Raw genomic sequence first — 18,200 nt, forward strand, 5'->3', positions numbered from 1 at the left:
AGCTACTCAGTGGGAGGTTACAAAGATGGCGGTAGAATTGGTGGAGACGCACAGCAAAAGGACAAGAGGTAAGAATCACATTAAATACAAGGGAGACATTCTTCTCACTGAGCGTGGTCAAGCTTAAGAACAGGTCATCCAGGGAGACTGCATCATATCTATCCTCATGGATACACAGAGCTCAGCTGCACCGGGCTTTGAGCAGCTCAACTTCACAGCCACCACTTCGACTGTGAATCTTCAGAGATCCATTCCATCTAAATCATTCTATGATTCTATTGTCCTCTACTCCCTTGCCTTACTTTTGTTAAATAAAGACATGTTCTCCATTTCTCTCCTTTGGCTACATCTGTTCTTCATGCATGTAATATATTGTTCTGGTTTAATTCACACCATATAGTTCTGGTTCGAAGTATATCCTCCATAATCACTTGTGATAACTAGCTATGAAATTGCTGATGACAACAAATGTGAAAGAATTAAGCAAATAGTGCACATTTAAACAGGCAAAAATGCATTAAAAAAAAAACATCTTCAGAAATGCCTCCGCATTTAGGATTAAAATACTGTTAGCTACATTTTGGCATTTAGAAGGACTGAGGGAAAACACATTCATTTAAAGAAATGTTTAAAAACACAATGCAACAGTTCAAAAATTGGATTAAGCTAGATGCAGCTGCGATCTTCAAACTTATTTTAACCAAAATCGCAACTGAAGCTTTTGATTTATAATCATGCCATTGACCTTCCTCCCCCTCTCTCTTTTCTTTTTGGCCACTGAAGACTATTGAAGGTACCAGAGCTCCAAGTCAAGAACAACTCCCTTGTAACTATGGATCTGACGTGGATATAGCAAGAGCAGATTGCCTGCAAGGAAGCAAGAATAAACCAGCTATTTAGAGAGGTTATGTAATGTAGCACAGAGCTGTAAAATAAGATTTAAAGAGACAGAACTCTCAATTTCAGCCCTGTAAGTACCCATAAAAGTTGGGTAGTACTGCAGCAATTTGAAGAGGCCCAGCCAACAAAAAAAGAAGTCTTGTCAAAGGTCTCCTCTCTGAGCTGGTACTTTATTTGTAACTCTACTTTCTTACAGAAACAGGCACCTTGTGGCTATTTTTTCAAACCTTATAAAGCAAGCTGAAACACCTCTTCGTAGCATCTCATGGATGTGCAGACTCTTACAGCAAAAATGAGCTCTATAGGAGCAGAGATGAACCATTTTGCAGACCTGAAATTAAGGAACTGGTGGAGCTTCACGCGCTCAGTCAGCACGGAACAGCACACTGGAAACCAAACTGATAATGAACAAACACAACAGTATTAGGCCTTCCCTGCATACACATTTTAACAAGTATAAACAAGACTCCCGTTTTCATAACTGCAGCCAATTCCCAACCAAACTCCCACAAACATCAGCTGGTTCAGTAGAAAAAGGCAGAGAATACAAACTGCCAGGCACCACCACGTTATAAATAGCAAAGAAAAAGAAAGCAAAGGCATGTGTGTTACAGAGACTGGCTTTGTGTACGAGACATCCTTACACACCTGGAAACTGTAAAACCTTAAGGCTTTGCTCATGGCTGTAGTGAGAGCATACATGTAAATATCAATACACAAAATAATGGTTTTGCAGAAGAGTCTGGAAGCGTTCAGCAGTTGTACAAAGATTTTACTATAGCATTTCTTCACTTTTAAATGAAAGGAAAAGAAAAAAACCCACATAAATTATTACTTTAGGTATTCTTATGAAAAACTTTTTCATCTAATTCTGAATGTCTTTTAATTACAAGTCTCAAAAACCAGCAGCATCATACATTTAGCCAACCCCAGCTGCTTTACTAGTGATTAAATAAGAGACAGTGAGGCCAAACCACCTCCCTTTCACCTCCCCTGAAAAGACAGATATTACAGATGGGAAGAACTTGGCCCGAGCTACATAGAGGAGGAAGGGAAAGTAGCAGGGGGACTGCGGTTTTTTTTTTTTCTTAAGAAATAACAAGTTCCTGCTTCACTGCTGGACTTTTCCCCGGATCATGTCAAGCTTGCAGGTTGCTGGCAAGCCGAGCAGGCACGCTCAGAGACCTGCCAGCACTCCCAGACCACACACACGCCTCCCAGCTGCTCTCAGACACTGGGGACAAGCTCCAGAGCTCTGCTGCCCATTGCTGCTTCCCACCCTGTCTGGTGGGAAGCCACCTTTCAGCAGCCACCTATGCAGAGCACACATGGAAGAAAATAGTGTACGTATACATTGACCTAAAGCCTTGACCTGAGCATCAGCAGTGGATCCCAAGGAACAGACCTCCTGGAAGCCATGGGAAGGGCGCTTACAAGCCAGCCACGCTGCACACTCATCCTGAGAGCAGCTCGTTGCATCTGCAACTTGGGGAACTCTGGCAGTGCAAGCATAAGAATACCAGCAAATAAATAATTAGTGCAGTAATTCTTCTGATCAGCACAGTACTCCAGGGAGAGCTGATTGTTTCTAATACAGCCGTCTACCTCAGCTTTACACAATGAACAACCTCAACATTTTCTTTTAGAAATATACAGTAAGTTTGTTTACCTTGCTACACTTTCAAGTGTAAATACAATGGGTATTAACATAGTTTTTAAAAATCACGATCATAGGCACAGAGTGACAGGGTGAGATTCCATAATCTCGTTGTCACATCTCAATTTGCAATTAAGAACTACGTAAAGCTAAAAAATGTATCTAAATGCAGCAGACAACCAGCTCATTATAGAGTAGCAGAAGAAAGGGCCTTTCCAGCCCCAATTGCTCTACCTGCAATTGCAGCTGCTGTTGTCACACCTGCGACTAAACAAGAGCACTGCTTAGCTCATGAAAACAAACTTTTTCAGATTGGCAACATGACAAATTCAGGTTGGCCTCAGAAATCAAAGACCAAATGCCTTCACTGTTTTGTTGTTGTTTTTAATATAACAGATAGCCACAAAAGAAGGAAAACTGTAAAGAGCCTCGAAGAGGTAAAGCTAAAAAGAATTATTTTCCCCTTTGTGAATGGTTTGGTAGACAATTTCATTTCAAACAACTATAATATCTTTTTCTGTGATGCTGATACACTACGTACGATGAGGGGATCCAGAGAAGTGCAGCACACACAAAACCTGTTGTGACGAAAGATGCTCAAACATATTACATCCCCAGAAATTCAGCCAGGAAAGAAGGCAGGTTTAGCTTCTAGAATAATGCCTACATTTATTTAACTTCAATTACTGAAATGGCTTTTTAAATATTCTTACACTCCCAAGAAGATGACAGCATTTTCTCACCTCAGCATTTCATTTTTCTACAATTAAAGTCAAGTAACTGAGCAGTTCCTACACACAACCAATTTATTATTAAAATGCCTGTACAAAATTACAGCTACGATTAAAATGCCTTCATCAGATGACAACTCTAATACCATAAAAGGTATTCTAGTGGTTTAATTCCACTAATATAGTTGATACAGCACTCTCAGAAATCATAGCCATTTCAGGCATGACACTGAAACCTGCTCACAAAGCGTGAGATTTACTTTGTCAAACAAACAGGGCTTGATACTTGGTACAAACAGCTGAATAAAACAGTCTGTATACCAAACAGCTGCATAAGGCTGATCAAAGCAATCTGAGTATATTTCAATACCACAGATCAATCTTACCATTTCTGTAATGATGCAGATAAAAATATTGAAAGCGTAAGATTGATCTGATATCTATGCAGACATAGCATATCTTGCTATCATCCAAGATCTTACATGTTTTAGTTGTAATGTTTAAGATTCGAATTGAAGAAAATGCCTTTATAGAAAATACCCCCCCAAAATGAAGTTTTACTGATATGGTGCTATTATATCCCCTGCTTAATTACACATCTGCTCCCACATCTTTGATATGACAGTCCATCAGCTGTCATCTCCAGGAGTTATGAAACAAGAGTATTAATTATAAAAAAGACAACTCCTGTCCACTGTTAAACACCAGCAAATTGGAAGAAACTGGAAGACCATTTCTAGAATACAAGCTGTTTTTATTCATTCTCTTCAAAGACTGTACATGAAGAAGATTTAAAATTGTATAGCATGTAATGAGAACAAACATTCTCTGGACACCAAAACCTTTCTCTATATTTCCTTTCTCTGTTCAAGAGTCACATATTAAGAATGCAATTATTTAAGCGTATTACTACAGGTATGTGATTACTATATGTGCATTGCCTCATTCTTATATAAAAAGAAAGCATTTGAGCACTCGTAGTTAAAAATAAACATGCATAAAGCACCAGAGGAACCCTGAAATTTGATATAAAGCCACAGTAAGTTAAGAAAGAATAAAAAAGTACAGTGGGAACATCAACCTTGAAAAAGCTCTTTTAAACTCTGATAGTACTGTATGGTGTCATTACCCTTTGTCAGCCAGCTACCTGACCTCATAAATCAGCTATGGCAACCAAATGAGAGCGCAATGTAAAATCAGCACTCTGCTGACTTGTCTACTACTGACTAGCAAGTGGCTTCCCAAGGTTTTGAGGTCAAATTCAAAACTACGGATTTATTGCAATCAATCATGTTAATGAAAAAAACAAAAAAAAAAACAAAAAAACAAAGCTTGCAAGTACCATTCTGTAGAGTTTGTGCTCGTGACTCCTTTCCCAGATTCGCATGGAATCCTCCTCCCAAAGTAGGTGTTTTGCCTGCACCTATTGAGGAAGAAAAAAACCAAAAACATGTCAAATGCAATAACTGAATTAAAACAGTAAATGAAACTTAATAAGCCACTCTGTACTCTGCATCTGTATAATTTACAAGATGCTACATTACAGTAAGGAGAACTCTGTAAGGTTCTCAAAGGACTTCAGACGGAGCACAAGCCCTGTGCCACTCAGTTCCCCCTTACAGACCTCCCCAGTCCCAGCTCCAATTAAAAACATCGCATTCCCCATTTGGGGCAGAAAACAAAAATCAGTGTTGTAAAATATTGCTCCAAGTAAAACTAGAAAATTCCTTACTTGTATTTTTTGTCTGAAGAATATTCAATACAGAATTTTAATAGCTGATTACTAGCACTACAGCACATACAAACATGGTTAACATTCAGTAATAAGAGTGTAGGCTACTGCAGACATAACACACACTTGAAATAACTTCAGTTTAGCATCAGACACACAGAGAGAAGCTTAGGCTACAAAATGTGCAAGTCTGGAACTGCTACGTTTACACCCTGAAAGGCTGGAGTCTAAAATAAGTCTGCCTTGTGAATTAGCACAAACTAGAGGCTGGTTTATGCATCTGTGCCAACGCTGAGACTCTGAATGCAGAGTCCTCTGGGAGTCAATGGAGTTACTCATGCAAACGAATCGTGCAGAGGAGGGAATTAAACTACTGAGGACAGAAACAGTCTCTTTTTAAAGCAGAAAGTTGTTTTTTTTTGTTGTTTTTTTAATAATCAGGCCTTCCCAAGCAAGGTGCTAGAATCGATCAGCTTCACAGCAAGACCAAAAAACCCAAACTGCAAAGATTGAAAACCAGTAATTTGTTGGTAATTGCACTTCAGTCCGCCCTTCAGAATAGGAAACATCACCTTATTTCCTGCCATGCCTACAGTTCTCCTCAAGTTCTTGTAGCTATGGTTCCCAATGTTACACCTGCAAGCATTTCAGGGCATTGCAGCTACACACCTGGATAAGGCACCCCCAGAGTGGGCCCAGCAAAGGAGAAACTGCAGCCTCTGATTAGACTCTCCTGACTAGTCTCTCAGCAGCATGTAATAAACATCTTAATGTTTTAATGAGAAAAAAATAGAAAAGCTTATATTCTGGTAGAATCTTCTGCAAGCCTTCCAAACTGATTTCTCCATACAACCTTTAAATTAGGTTTTCAGTGCTGTTCACAACAGAAACTGACTTCGCCTTTGCTTCATTAGCAGAGCCTTTCAACACACAATAATCAGAAGCTCTCACATAAATGCCCCACAGCTTAAGTACTTCAACATCCTAATTAGAGAGGAAAATGTTCGGTGGTGACCTCCCGGCTGGATGCAGACATGGGCCTCCCAGCCCTGGAATTGCCATAGGCTGCAGCATCTCCTTGCTGCTCTCACAGACAGCATCTCTCCTTTCCAGGAATTCCAAAGCAAAGGATCCAGCAAAACAGAGATTATTACCACATCACTCTGGCACTGACACAGGTTTTGGCATACAATTAATACTATTGGTTTATCTGGCAAAGATACAGAGATAATGACAACAGTATTATGCACATTTTCCTCAGCAACAAAACTAAATCTTCAGAAATTTTCTTTCCTAGTCTCAGTTTTTTTTTTCCTCACATCAATATTTGCTATAGGATGGGCTGTCACAGGTCTAACTTTCAGCTGGCCAAAGGCACCCCTGGCAGCTGCCTCCTCCTGGCCACATCACCTCAGAACACTCAAACAGTCCTCTTCCTCTTTGAATACATAAAAATATCTAACTCTATGGACAATCGTTGTCAAAATGGCTGTACTGCACTTTGACATGTCTCTTTGTTACTAATGAGAAGCTAACTAGCATATGGTGGTGACAGTGAATACTATTAAAAAAAATTAACTTACTCAGAAGCAGAAATCCAGAAAGATCACGAAAGAAGATTAAGATGAGATTTCAGCTGTTCAGATCCCTTTCATTACAAACCATTTTAGGCCTTGTTGTCTAAAAGTCTTTTCTTTCTAAGCTATAGAGTCCACAGTAGATACTGACAGAGCATTCTGAAAGACAAGCTCTGCTATCAGAATTGACGTGCCCATTTCTCAGCTAGTTAACTGGAAACACTGTACAGCTTGAGTTAGCACTTGGCTTTGAAAACCGACAGAAAACAAGTCTGTTGGGGACTTACCCTCTCACAACTGCCAACTAACGCTGTGAAGTCTCACCACCAGCTTTAATCTTTGCAAGGAGAATGCAAACCAAACCCATTAACACAACCGTACAGCTGGGTAATAAGAGAAACTATTAAAAAAAGACTAAAAGAAATCTGTGAAATCATCAAATTAATTTAGAGACCAAATAAAAACCCTACAGAGCCAGTCATTAAAGACGTACAAAGAAAAGGAACAGCAATCGCTAGGCACAACCAAATTAACATTCCAGCTTAACTGAAGTTTTTACATTTCTTGACCTTTTCTATTTTTCCTCTACAACTTCTGAAGTGAATTAAACAGGCTCTTGGTTTTTCACATTCAGCTTTCAAGACAGAGAAAAACACCCACATCCGAGAAGTATTTGGTGTCTGCAAGTACCGCCTGCCAAATCTTTAACGTTAACACTAACATTTCCCTAAGCCAATGCAAATACCCTCCTCAGGGAGGTGGTGCCTCCCAAGGCAAACTGTCATCTACTGGTTATTTTTGGAAACTAAACAACTCTCAAGCTGTGCTTCACCGAAGGCTTGCTTCCTCTTCCAGTTAGCTTTGGACACTGTGGAAGTTTTGAATTAGAACAGTTGAGTGGGAAGGGATCTACAAAGACCATCAAATCCAACCACCCTACCACTTCTGCTTGGACAACGGAAGGCATGAAGAGACGTCCTAGACAGCTCAACAGTACAGCTGCTCAGTTTTTGTGGTCCTCTCAGCAGGATACAGTGAGGCACAAGACAAGGAGAACCAAGGGTGATGGACTTATGGACCACCCTACAGGTGTTCTAGGCCAGGCTGGACAGGGCTGTGAGCAACCTGCTCTAGAGGGGGGTGTTGGAACTAGAGGATTTTAGCGGTCCCTTCCAATTCAAACCATTCTATGATATACCTGGAAACTTGATGACACTTGGACAAAGCTCAGACAGATCCATCTCAAAACCCCACACTCATGGCAGGGGATTTGGACTAGATGATCTCAAAACGTCCCTTTCAACACAAAGCATGCTATCCCTGTCATTACCGCAGTGCTGAAGCGCCATGCCTACCTACTTTGCAACCAAGAGCTGCCATCCTCACATCTGCTACTCTTGCCACGTGCAGGTCAGGCCCTGGCACCTTGACCAACTCTGTTTTGCTCTACTGACTTGCCAGCAAAGAAATACAAGCCACTCAGCTTTTCTACAAAAGAAAATGTTCCTCAAGATGTAAAAAGAGCAAAAAAAAGGTTGAATTCTGTGACAACCCTGAATGACAAGCAGATGACAGCAGGAACAGCACTGATCACATTCTCCCATATAGAGGGGGCAAAGAGCAGCTACTTGGGCACCTGCAGCAAAAGGGCAATTTTCTGAGAGCCACTGAAATGCTGAGTTCCACATTCAACACCTGGAGAAGAAACAGCACTGACCCCTGAGTTATAGATTTTGTTTCCCCTAAACGAAAGAGCAAGTGAAGACTGAGAATGAAGCTGCTTGCAAGTCAGTCTGAAGTATGCCTGCTATTTGCTAAGATCAGGGTCACGAAAATCCTTCCCTGCAAAAATTAGAAGTGAAGAACTTCAGCCCTTTCTTCTGCACGTGACAGGAGAAAAAGCTTCTGTCTGAAAGCCACGTACTTACAGACCCAACATAAAATCTGTACACAATGCAGACTGCATCACACCAACTGTTTGATAGCCTGGGTCAGCTCAGTAGTCTAACATAAAAAATTAATCAGCTTCCCATTAAAGTTAACAGTAAAAATCAAAAGGAGAGGAGGTCAATGTTGCATTACATCTCATGCCCACAACAGCAAAATGATGTAATTAAAGTCTTCTGAACACACATAACTACTGTGACTGAAAGATGTGTTTTCTCAGCCATCTTTACAGGGAAGCTCACAGGCCTGCATATATGCTCCACATCTGCTGAAACATCCCTTCTGAAGAAAAACATAAAGACAAGCTTTTAATCTAGTGCATCATAGCTAGTTATCTCTGTGCTTATTTTCATAACTACCAACCCAAGGGATAAATGCACTGTTGCATCCACCACACCCAAATTTAAGACTGCACAAGTCTATGAAGATGGTCCGTATCCGAGTTACGTGCAAGATGCAGCATTTACACGACTGACAGCAGTATACTCTGCAGCACTCCAAGCAAGTGCTTGTTGCCACCACAAGGACAGTATAGAAAAGACTCAGCACTGGGGGGGGGAAAAAAAGAAAAAAAAAAAGAAACCCACAACCCTATACATTTAGCTCTGATGCAAGATTGCCACCTTGAGGATTTCAGAAGAGAAGCAAGAAGTCATCAGCTCATCTCTCTGAAATGTAATTATTTTCTGCGTGAAGTAGATGCATTTCCCCTCTTCCTTCCCAACTCAAGATAATTATTAATTAGTTTTGTAATCAGGAAAGTAAAAACCTGTGTACCTGCTTCAGTTTGTTCCACTCTTCTGAACTTCCCAAAAAGGTCTGAAAAATCCAGTAAACTCATATTTCCTTCTGTTTTGCTAATTATATCGTGACCACTCGTGATTTACATCATCTCTAGGAATCTGGACCGCAGCTAAGAGGAATTCTGCTGATATTTTTATTTTCAGATCCCAGTGATTTTATTTTAAGTATACGTATTACTGTTGGAATCCACTTTAGGATTCAAGGCTGCACTGTAACTAACATTTTATGTCAGGCTGTCAAACATCCCGCATAAGAACTCACTATCAACTAATAATTTAAAACAAAACACCTATTCCCACCACCTCTGAAATACTGAAAAATACATAACAGTCCTCTATTGTGCATAACTCAACAGACAAAAACACAATCTGATACAAATATAGAGACCATCCTCTTTTATCAACTGCCTCACTGCATTAGTCCTTCCTATCAAGTTCTAGAAGAGAGGATGTATAGAAAGTGAATACCTAATAAGCTTAGCTTCAGTTTTAGGAAAGCAATTTCCTCCCTGTATCTAGTCCCTCTTGTTTCCAGCTGGCTGACCACAGCTTTCCATTGTTCAACACACTTCATTTCCACAAACCCGCAGAGAACCAAATACTTTGATCAAGTCAAACTGCAGGCAAGTTCTGCACTTGAGGTCAATGTAACTCACAGTCCTAGATGTAAAGACAAAGAAGTAGAATATGCAAAATCTTACAGTAAGTTATGCACAACTGAAAAACGGAACATACCACAGCTATACAAATGTATACAAATGTAAACTATGTTAAATTTGTCAAGGGACTGGAGAGTATGAGTACATGCTCAGAGTTCAGAGCAGTACACATGGGTCTCTGCAGTAAGATGCTTCCCATTCACCTGGGGGAGAAAAAAAAAAAAAAAAGAGTCAGCAGGAAGAAACTTTTCCTTGACATTCTAATATTGGTAAAAGCCTACTTACAAGCACTGTGGAACCTTCTATGCTAGAAGTTCTAACAAAGTTGTAGGGATGACCCATTGCCCCACCCCTGGAGACACTCAAGTTTAGTCTGGACAGGGCTCTGAGCACCTGATGGAGCTGCACGTGTACCTCATCATTGCAGGGGGTTGGACCAGATAGCTTTTAAAGGTCCCTTCCAACTCAAACAATTCTATGATTCTATGAACAGACATAGAATTGTAAACTACTGCATTCAGCACTAGTAGTTCACAACTGTCATTTCACCTTATGAGCAAAAGTATGCAAGTAGCTTTCCACAAGTGATATTCCTTCCCATCAGCCTCCACATGCTATCTTACAGTTTCATGTACAGTTGGAGATAGATAATCTTACACATGGATGCTGCACAAGAGCCATGAGCTTTATTTGATCCTGACTCAACTCTGAAGTTGGATTAATGCTGTCAGTACTCCTTGCAGACTTCCATTTCTACCAATGTCTTTACAATTGTCACTCTCCTAAGACTTCCCAGCTTAGTCATTATTACATGAGAATGGTTAAAAGACTTGAATTCACACCAGTTATTGTACATTTCAAATAGCAAATACATTTTTTATTATGTATTCTTAATCAAAAGCCACCAACACAAACAGAAATTTCAAGTAATCAACACCAAAACAGTAAGCCTGATTCAAGACAGTCACGCTGCTCAATCTTGCTCAGAGATGTGGATGATGTACATTCATCTCCAATGCCAAATGCATGTCAAATCCTGTGGGCACAAGCCCCATTTCAGCAGCCAGCCTACAGTCACCTCATAATCATCCTACTGAGGCTCCCCACAGAATTAACTCAAGAATAAAATATCCCGTAGGTCTTATCTGGAGTTAGAAAGCACCCCTAGTTCCACCAGTTTGTCTTTTCCATCCCACAGTTGTCACCAAAATGACCGTGACTAAATTGGTGGCCCTGCGTGTGGCAGGGGGGTTGGAGATTCATTCCTTGAGATCCCTTCCAACCCTGGCCATTCTGTGATTCTGCGACGTATGATTTCATTTTTCTGCTGCCACGAGCCAGCCATCTTGGAAATAGAAGGTCAAAACAAAAACAATCAAAAACCCACTACCTCCATTACAAGCCAGGAACCTTTTTATAGCAGCAATTAATGAAGTTGGTGAGACACTGGAACAGGTTGCCCAGAGAGAATGTGGATACCCCCTCCCTGGAAACATTCAAGGTCAGGTTGGAAGGGGCTTTGACCAATCTGCTCTAGTGGAAGGCATCCCTGCCTATAGCAGGGGGGAGAAACTAGATGATCTTAAAGATACCTTCCAACCCAAACCATTCTATGATTAATATCTGAGCAATAGCCCCTTCACATAACTCCACAGTAACCTTATTGACCTAATGTGAAATGAACAACATAAAGCAAAGGTAAGACCTTCACCTTGGCACAAACAACAGTAGAGGTTTGAAAACTATGAGGTTTCTTAAGCTTTGTAAAAGTAGGCAGCTGGTGAGAGAAGACAATGCTAAGAACTAGTTAAAGCTTATGGTAAATAACTACGATTTAAATTTTTACACGGATTTTATAAGAGGCTATGGGGAGCCCCGGAACAGGGCATCAAGCTCCTCTATGTGACCAGGGATGAACTGAAGCCAGACAGGACACTGGGCTGTGGCTGAGGGTCAGATCAGACTCAGTGAGGTGAACCAAGGTCAAACACAGCCCAAGGAAGGCCAAACTGGGCCTGAGGGACCATCTGAGACTAGGCCAGGACAGCAGCCAGCAGGGGCTTGGTGGGGTCATGACTGGACCTGGCTGCAGGGAGCTGGGGGATCAGCCTGGCTGAGGCCTCACTGCAACAGGGGCTGACTGCCCCCTGGACCTGAACTGGGCTCCTGGGGCTGTACAGGCAGGGTTGGAGAGCCCCAGGCAGACACCAGTCAGAGCCAGTAAGACCCTGCAGTGCCCTGGAAGGAGACAGCTCTCCCTGCACGCACACAGATCCATGTCATTTCCAAAAGGCAGATTTTCAGTCTGCCTTATGGTTTGCTTCCAAGAAGCTTATCAGATGCTATTTCTTTCAGTTAATTACCGAGCATTTAAAGACTTTTCCTGGAAGAAAAGAACCTGAGCTTCCCCAGACATGAGATCTTCTGGGGTCACAAGGTCAGCATACCTTGGAGAGCCATTTTTCTGGGCTATATTTTCTTGGTTATGTCTTCCAGCTTGACACTGCATTGCTTGCACATCAGCTCCCTCAGAGATAGGGCTGTTTCCATCTCCTTTGGTTAGCGTCAGATTGAAGCCCTAGAGTTCCGCTTTCTCATCTTTAGAGAAAAACTTGGAGACAGATCGGGATCATTAAAATCTGCATCAAGTTGAGCCTTCCTCCCCTTATTCTCTCCACTTTTGTACTTATTTTGCTGCAAGTTTTGGCAAAATTACTTGTGAAAACTGTTTCTCCCAACAAGTACCACAAGGCCGGTGCATTACTACCCAGATGTGGTAAAAGAACAATTAGACGATGCACTGCCTTCAAACAGTGCACAACAACCTGGCTTTCTACAAAAAAAACAGTGGTCAAATATCTTTGCAGACCACAGAAGGGCTCAGTAGAGTTCCTTTTTCCTGTACACAGATACAGGATAACTGAGAGATAGAAACACAGCTTATTCTCCGATACTATAGTGCTGGAATTCACTGCTGGAATTCAAAAACCGTGACCAGAAGGAATCTGTTATGAGCTTGGGTACAAAGAAAAAACATCAGATTAATTTTTGTTAAGAAAGTGGGGAATTTCAATTCAAACACTCTACAAATCTGGTACAAAGACACAGAACAATATTTTGGAATATTCTGTGAGAGCCTGAACGAGCTCTCAAGTTTAAAGTAGAAGTTTAACAAAATTAGATTTGTTTAGTAGGAAAAGTATATGCCTCAACATTTTGTGTGCACATAACAGCTTCTTGGAGCTGAAAAGTCAACAACTCTCTCCCACTAGTATCTGCTGACTCTTGAAAAGTGTAATCAAGTTCAAGAACAACACGCTCATGAACGGCCTTCAAAAGTTTCAAGAGAACAACATATCCAGGATTAAGGGCTGAAACTAGATTCTTACCTCATTGCAACAGAATTTAAAAGTGCAGTTAGCTGGAACACATGGGGCTCATCAAACACTTCACAAGCATGCGCTCTCTGAAGATTTTCCTACCAGAAGATGACAGACACACACTGCCTCTCCTTCTAGAGCATGAAAAGGGTATCCCTTTCCTACTGAAAGAATTCACCTGCTCATCTCCCAGCAAGTTCTTCACAAGGCATTGCCAAGACCGGCAATGAAGGGGCATGATCTTGAAGAGAGTGTTATTACATTGCAACAGACAGATCACACTCATCTACAAAGGGTGCCTCATCAGGACTGGCACAATCTATCTCCCTCTGTGTAATGATATATATCACATCATATTTTATACAGCCAAGCTACTGTTAGGGAAGATTTCACGGCCATTTTACAAAGTACTGCATGTACAACTTGGTAACCCTTACTTTAAATAAACCTTCGTCTTGCAGTCTGATTTCTGGACACCTGATCACAGACTTTCTCTACTTGTAAGTACTTCTATTAGTGACTTCCCACAAGAAAATCAGAAGGCTTAGTTAATCATTTTCAAAAGAGAACATGCCTAACATCAACATCAGAGAAGTAGTGTTCATCATTTAGTGGATGTCAAGCTGAAAGAAACCATGATACTTTGGAACACCTATCTTTGTACTGCAAAACCACAGCTTCTGGACACCACATTCTTGAACAAGTTTTAAAAGAATGGTCAAAACAGTCAAAAGCATCTTTGCAAAGCTCAGAAAGAACACCATCTCCCTCAGAACAGTTGTGCCAGCTCAGGCCAAAGGCCTATCTAGTCCAGTATCCTGCCTCTGAATGGTAATGACCACTGATGTACGTGTCTGCAAGACAGCACAAAACGTAAGTGCAAACTCCGTCGTGATATATATTGTGTAATCACCCAGATCCTACAGATCCAACAGTGAAGGATTTCAAAAGTCATAAATAGTATCTCTAATAGTGGCCACGCCACATTTCTATTCTGTTTGTTCAGCACTTTTTGAATTCATGTAAACTTTTAACATCTACAACTTAAGATTCACAACTTAATGAAAGGAGAAAAAAAAACCACCCAAAACCACTCTCAATGCTTCTGAACTTCCTACTTGCTACCTTTAAAACAAGCCATCCGGTAGCTTCCTTAATGTGACCCAGCTTATGCAACGCTGAACAACTGCTCATTGTGGCCACAACATTACAGTACAGTATTTATTGATCTCTACCATATTCCCATTCAATCATCTCTTTTCCAGTCTGAAGAGGCAGAATCTATTCAGTCATTTCTCACCAAAGAGCTCTTCAAGAAACCCTCCTCTTGATCACCTCATCTTCCTCTCAATCATTTCGAGCTCTATTACACTCTTCTTTTTTTTTTTTGTTTAGGGAGGAAACTACAACTCTCAATCACGTGCTACCCAGGGTAGCTACCCTACTACCCAGACTAGTAATAGCAACAGGTCCTTGTATCGTACTGTCTTTACTAGCCCAAATAATTTACACAGAATCACATAGAATCACACAGAATTGTAGGGGTTGGAAGGGACCTCTAGAGATCATCGAGACCAACCCCCCATTTAGCATTGCCAGCCCATCTCATTAACACACCACTCAGTTGTTTTCCAGATCAGAAGGCCCAGATGTAGAACTTCACTGCCACTTCCTTGAGGTGAATTATTAATTATTCTTAATCCATGCTTATTGTTTAAGTAATTACCCTGCTCTGTCGGATTTGCAAAGGAAGTCCTTACAATCTCCTTTCTCCAAATATTGGTTTCTTTAGAAAGCTCCAAAAGATCTGAAAGGCATGAATTTACCTTGCCAAAAAGCATTCTTCCCATGTAATTACCTGTATATCCACCTATTTCATCCTTCACTGCTTCTGTCCTTTTGTCCAACTGACAGCATTTTCCCAAACTTCTCTGCAGTAGTTACGCAAGATCTCAAATCCCAGCACAAGTTTTCACTTCCTCAGCACACCACTGCTCTGTTGTTAAAATTCTCAAAACAATGGAAGGTGCAGACTTACAGACCCACACTAGAAAGGACTGGCCACACCAATCCTCTGTGAAAGGCATCAGCATTGAGGTTGTGGCTTCCTGTGCTAGGCACGCCGACATCCAAACTTAAACACTGCCTGTGCAAATGTAATGGTGATCCCACACTTCTTCTAAAGCTTCCAGACCAAAAGAAGGGATTTCTCATACGTAGTGCTGAAGCACCTGGGCTTACAATCAAGAACATGGTGTGATGTAGGCAGGTGATTTTGCATTAATATAGAGAATCATAAGACTTTTCCCTCTCTCAGCAATCAGATGCAAGATTCTGAAGTCAACCTGCAGCTTCACAAAATAAAAGGTTTTGTGAGATGTACTAAAGAGAAGTAACAGTACCTCAGTGCTTTCCATACCCAGCTTTTTTTTTGAGGAATTAAAAATAAATAATGAATAAAGACACCTATTTGTGTGCTAGTGTATGTAGAATAGCTACAGAATCTCTCATAGAGCACAGAAGGGTTTGGGAATCTCACAAGATTTGCTGTGCAACCAGGAAATCCAAACTCCTCAGCCATTAAGAGCCCCGCTCAACTCCTAGCACCATACCAGAGAACCTGACATTCCTCACATCTTGTTAAACATGGGTAATGGTCTTCAAGTCACCCATACCTCCTAACCAGGTGCCAGGGGCTCAAAACCAGCAGTCTGGCACCTCTGACACCACAACACTCTGCACAGTAGGGCTGTCTCCCTGGGAGCATCAAGCTGCAGTCCAAGTAGATGTAGCCCAAAGCATTTCATACTCAGGGGATTCTTCAGAGCCACAGAGCTAAAAAGCCTACAAGGATGACAGGAGAAGGTGTTTAAAAACTAGTAACTTTGATAGAAACCTGTTTATGTAATCAGAATAATCACTGAAAGCTACAGCTTACCGGAAATTGTTGCTTTATGACAGAAAATGTGTATTTGAGGCAAAGACATATATACTCCACTGGATATTATTCAGACAAGGCAACACAGAGAGAGATGAATTCTGTTTTGCTTATACAGGAAAGGAATTTTCTACCCATTCCTAAGGACTTAAATCAGCATCATACTGACACAACATTCTAGCATACATCACAAAGACTGTTAGTACAGTTCAAATACATCTTTTCAGATTAGTGTGTATTCCTCAATTTAAAATCAGCTGAAAAAAGATTATTCACAGCAGAAGTATCTGTCTTGGAACATAAGAATTATATTAGTATGTGCGACTCTCAGCCAAACTCCCTTAAAATATTTACTGCATAAAATAGGGCCCTTCACTTGCATCAACTTTGCCAATCCACAAGCAGTATTGTTCTCAGAGTTCTGTTGTGTTCTTCAGCAAAATGCTATCATTAATGCACACAGGGACCTGTTATCAACAGACAGCGAAGCTCCTGCCACCACCTCTTGTGCCAGCCAGATAAAGCATGCTAGAATGTGCTTCAATCAGGTTTCCACTTTTACATGCCCACCTATCCTCACAGTGCTCATGTGTCTTCATGGGTGCCAAAATTCCTTGAGTGTAATATAATAGATAACTACCTATACAATATCAAGGAATCACACGCTATTAAGAAGGAGCAGCCAGCTACAGCATCCCACAGTTTGCACAAAAGGGAAAAAGTCTCTTGAAGAAACTATTAGGAAACTGTTGTACAATTCAGCCAGGGGAAAAAAGAGCCTCAGTATGGTGCAGATCTCTATTTCTTTCTTGATATTTTTATAGCTCCCAAAATGAGCTCTAGCTAGCATGCCATCTGTCCTGCATAATTTTGGGTGGGAGGCAAAAAGCCATACAAGCCCTAAAAAACGTAGTCTCCACATCTCTACAGGAAAAAGTGAAGGATGCAAGACTGACTTATAAGCTTAAAAGCAAAATATGGTGTCAGTGCCCTGAGATGGAAGATGGCAACAGCACCAGGCAACATTTAGAGAAACCCTCACCTGCAAACCCTCTGGCTCTGATAGGCTGTGCTGCCCTTCCCACCACCATGCTCTCCTTCCTCAACCCCATTTCACAGAATGGGTTGGTTTGGAAAGGGACCTCAAAGATCATGAATCTCCAAACCCCTGCCACATGCAGGCCCACCAACCTCCACATTTAATACTAGACCAGGCTGCCCAAGGCCCCATCCAACCTGGCCTTGAACACCTCCAGGGACGGGGCTCCCAGGGGGAAGGTCACACCTAACCAATCTGGTGTCCTTCACATAGCAACATCCCTGTGTACCCAGCCCTTCCACACAGCACCTTCTTGGACGTTAGGAAAAGGATGAACATTGAGAAAAACTTCGGCATCAGAGTGGTGAGGCACTGGTGCAGGCTGTCCCGGGAGGCATCCAAGAAACATACGGCTGCGATACTGAGGGACAGGGGTTAGTGGGCAATAGGTGGACTGCTGGGCCAACCTTAACGATTCTACGACTCTCACGTGTCACACACAGCTCCGATCCTCGTGCACTTACACCTGCCACACGCGGAGCATCCCTCCCACCTCTCACATACACCTTCCTCCCATTCATCCCATGCCGACCCTGCCCGCTGCGCCCATCTCCACCGTTTCCCGACGCACCGCCCCTCGCACAGCTCCCTGCCCCACACGCCGACCCCTCGCCCCGCCGCTCACCGTCCAACGACACGAACTGCCCCACCGCGGAGGAACCGCCGCCGCTGTTCTCCACGAACTGCACCTCGGAGACGATGATGTTGTCTTCCAGCACCGAGCCGCAGCCCGTGCACACCGCATCTCCACGCGCCGCGTCTACCTCGATCTCCGAG

General features: G+C 41.9%; 1 protein-coding gene across 3 annotated transcripts in view; it reads right to left on the reverse strand.

The window, feature by feature from the left end:
- The window catches only part of BRF1 (BRF1 RNA polymerase III transcription initiation factor subunit), a 162,522-nt gene that overhangs the window by 142,358 nt on the left and 1,964 nt on the right, over positions 1 to 18,200 (reverse strand). For 2 of the 3 annotated variants that reach the window (XM_031553710.1, XM_019615934.2), the window contains exon 2: positions 4,631 to 4,711. The gene's annotated coding sequence lies outside the window, so the exon portion shown is untranslated. Of the gene's footprint in view, positions 1 to 4,630; positions 4,712 to 18,048; positions 18,195 to 18,200 lie in introns of those variants that run through there. The other variant, XM_010712005.2, reaches the window with a different exon arrangement.

This window comes from Meleagris gallopavo, chromosome 5, assembly GCF_000146605.3.
Source record: "Meleagris gallopavo isolate NT-WF06-2002-E0010 breed Aviagen turkey brand Nicholas breeding stock chromosome 5, Turkey_5.1, whole genome shotgun sequence".
Lineage (NCBI taxonomy): Eukaryota > Metazoa > Chordata > Aves > Galliformes > Phasianidae > Meleagris > Meleagris gallopavo.